Genomic DNA, 3,583 nt, shown 5'->3' with positions numbered 1-3,583 from the left:
ACACACACACACACACACACACACACACACACACACACACACACACACAATGAAAGAGGTTAAACCTTTCTTGGCCTAAAGTGTCTCTGTGCTGAGATTCCGCGAAGTTGGTTCCCACCGGGAAAGAGTGATTTGTTTTGTTTCTTTTCTACAGCCATTGTCTTTAAGCTTTTCCTTCGGCAAATCTTCCACCTTCTCCCGCCCTCTCGTGACTTTTCAACGGCACATTTCTTTTAGGACTCTTATCTTGGTCCACTGAAGTGTGGAGGAATACTTGAATAAGTCTTGAATGAATCAGAAGGCACTGAAAAGAAATCCTCTCCACACCTTCAATTCGTCCACTTTCTCGTGAGCTTCTATGGTGCTGGAAAGCTCTCTGCTCAGACGCGGGGACGGGAGGACTAGGAAGGAGCAGGCCCTGCCTGCAAGGTCCCGGCATTCTTCCTGCAGGGAGGAGAGAGGGAGGAGAGAGGGAAGGAGGCAAAGGCGCCTGAGCCGATGAGGGAAGAAAGATTTTGAAATGAGGGGAGATGAGGACAGAGTAGATTTAAGGCCTGGCGAATATTCGCACGGAGGCGGAAGATAGTATTGTAAAACTCCAGTCCTTGGGTGAGTTTGACAGATGCTGGAAAAGTAAAGTTTAGGCGCGCCAGGCCGTGCGTCCTCCGAATACTTCTTTCTAGAACTGCTTATCTATCCCTCTCTCTAATCGAGCATGAAAAGTAAGCCTAAGGAAAGCAACCAAAGAAAAACCTGTAAGTTCACAAAGGACAAAGGCCGGGCCCTTTGCTCGCGACGTCCTCAGCCGGGGATTCAAAGCCCGATGCTTAACGGGCTCTTACTAAACGCTGGGGGACATATGGAATAAAGAGGCGGCCGAAGGGATTGAATGGGCTGAAGAAAGGCATTTTGCCATCAAAATCCTTAAGAGGAAAAAAGGAGGGGCTCCTGCACGACCTCGTGGCGCAACGGTAGCGCGTCTGACTCCAGATCAGAAGGTTGCGTGTTCAAATCACGTCGGGGTCATGCCACCTTTTCCTTTTCGTCTCTTTTCTCCAGCCTCCACCAATGCGGGAAACTCCAAGGGCCGGCGGGGGAGGAGGGGAGAAAAGAGACAACTTCGGCACTTTAGGGCCCTCCCTTTAGCCACGAAGAAGGGACCAAGTGTTCCCACTCTGCCTCCCACTGTCGCAGAAAGCGGCCTCGGTGTCCCCTGCTCTTCTCCTACCTGGCTTGCAGCCCACAACACAGGAGCCCTACCGACTAGACGGCGAGCGCTCCTTCCTTTGTCCCCTTTTGTCCGTTGGAGAAGACCATCCTTAAGGAAATCTCGTCCCTGCACCGACAACTCTTAGCCCCGAAACTGAAGGGTGTGGGAGGAACGCAGCCAATGTGTTATGAAGATGCCTTGACGGGAGAAGGCACAACTGTGCTTAGTCTAAGCTTCGGGTGGTGCTGGCACGCCTCAGAACACCTTGTCCAGATTTTACTGTGATTTCTGCGATACCTAACCTCACTCCTGATTCTCCATCTTGGAGGAAGAATAAGGAAGCACGAAGACAACGTGAGCAACTCTTATCAGAAATGGATGGATGGAAGGACGACTAGCACCCAGAGATGGACTGATAGGAAGCGTGGGGCTTTGTTTCTCGCACTCTGTTTTCAGAGTACATCTTTTCTCTCTGGACTTTGTTCGCCCCACACAGCAAGCGAGAGGAAGTCACTTCCTAACGCGCGGGTGAGATTGAAGTTTGGGAATGGCTGGGGAGCGCGACCGCCGGACTCCAGACGTTGGGGGAATTCATTAATTCAGTTCTTTCACTTGTTCGACAATCGCTTATCAAGTAGTTGCTGCTGTATGCAGGCTAAGATGCTGGACTCCAGGGACCATAGAGAACAAGCCAAGTGGCCATACCGTGGACCTTCTTAGAAGTCGTCGCCCTCCCCCAACAACCCCCCCCCCCTTCACCCCAGGCACGTCCCCTCCTCTGGCCAGTGTGGCTCGGAGGAAAAGTCTCAAGTTCCCTAGTAGGCTTTTGTGAGTTTGACAAGCAAGCCCGGCGGACCGGTTGGATGAGGTTGAAATTGCTGAAGGTGTGGAAAAGAGGGGAAACACTAAAGTCGTAGTCGGTAGGATTCGAACCTACGCGGGGAAACCCCAATGGATTTCTAGTCCATCGCCTTAACCACTCGGCCACGACTACCTGTTACCTCGAGAAGCTTCACCCCCTCTGGAGAACAGACAAACACGTGGGCATAGCCACGCTGAGCCTCTCTCTCAATATTCATCCACAAGGTACTTCGCAGGCTCCCTGGCAACGCCCACACCCACATCCACACCCACACTCCGCCCTGACACCGAACCTTTTCCACCCAGGTGCGCAGCCGCTCTCACAACGACCGCTCCAACAACGAGAGGTTCCACTCTGGGATTCTCCCAGAACGCCAAAGCATTCCTTCTCGTACCAGGAGATGAGGTTCAGGCGCATTTGTGGATTCTCCACCATCGCTGGCCCATTCCTCCCTACCTTGGGCTCCCCACGTCCTCAGACCAAACCAGAGAAAGGGACACGAACTTCGCGAGCGCGTCTCTTTGCCTCTCCGGCTCTCAGCCTACATTTGTCCATCTCTAAAATGGGAGCGGCGGGCCTGTGACCGAAAGGACAGGACCCTTTTTACAGCCTATCCTTTCACATAACCTACGAGGACCGACTGGGCTCTGGGAGTTGAACGAAGAAGAGAGGGGGATGGTGACTGAAACTCTGAGCCACAGGGGAGCGGGAGAAGAGGTGGATGGGGCTTGGGCCAGATCTCGAACAGGAGGACAGAGAGATTTTGAACGAGGGAGACGAAACCGCCCAGACCAAGACTTGGAGTTAAAGGTTAGAGAAACCGTGAAGAGACCGCTCTGGTTGGACCGCTGGGAGATCGTTCGAGTGGGAGAGGCAGACGGTGAGGGCAGGGAACGCACCTTCTCTAAACCTTGGACCTCCTCGAGCGCCCGGCGCTCTGGCGGCGGCATCGGTGTTTGCTGTTTGCATTGGTACCCACGTTTTGCATGACACAGGGCACCGGGGAGGGGGGGGGGGGTAGAAGGTACCGGAGGGAGAGGGTGCCTCTGGCCTCTGGCCTCACAAGGCTTCCGGAATCCTCCTGGGGACTGACTGACTGACTGGCTGGCTGGCTGACAGACACGAAGGAAGAGGCAGAAGCCAGGCCTTTTCCATCGACCTCTCTCGGGCTGGAGATCTTGCGCTCAGTAGGGGAAGGGATAGGGCAGACGTTTGGAGGGCTGCTCGCCCTCCAAAATTTAGAGTCTAACTCGCGATAAAATGATAGGCACTACAATCCAGTCAGTCAGGAGGGTATACAGGGTACAACAGGGTCTCCTCTCCCCGCTAAGCGTGGTGGTGGAGACGACGGTGAAGACTCGCGGTCCAAGAACCAAGCGAAGTGCACTTCAGGATTCGGGAAGTGGGAGAGATCGGAGAGAAGGGAAACTTAAAAAACGCGGTTCGTCGTCAGGTAAGAGGAATCGACGAGGATGGGATTCGAACCCACGCGTGCAGAGCACAATGGATTA

At 53.8% G+C, this 3,583-nt stretch overlaps 1 protein-coding gene and 2 non-coding genes across 3 annotated transcripts in view; 2 read left to right on the top strand and 1 right to left on the bottom strand.

Annotated features, from left to right (window-relative positions):
* Positions 1–3,583, top strand: part of LOC123244240 (histone H2B type 2-E-like) — a 262,719-nt gene that overhangs the window by 254,032 nt on the left and 5,104 nt on the right. The window lies entirely within an intron of this gene.
* Positions 955–1,026, top strand: TRNAW-CCA. Its single transcript has one exon. It is a non-coding gene; the product is annotated as a tRNA-Trp (tRNA).
* On the bottom strand, positions 2,123–2,204 carry TRNAS-AGA. The gene has a single exon. It is a non-coding gene; the product is annotated as a tRNA-Ser (tRNA).

Source organism: Gracilinanus agilis, chromosome 4 (assembly GCF_016433145.1).
Source record: "Gracilinanus agilis isolate LMUSP501 chromosome 4, AgileGrace, whole genome shotgun sequence".
Classification (NCBI taxonomy): Eukaryota; Metazoa; Chordata; class Mammalia; order Didelphimorphia; family Didelphidae; genus Gracilinanus; species Gracilinanus agilis.
This window is presented reverse-complemented; position numbering and strand designations above follow the sequence as displayed.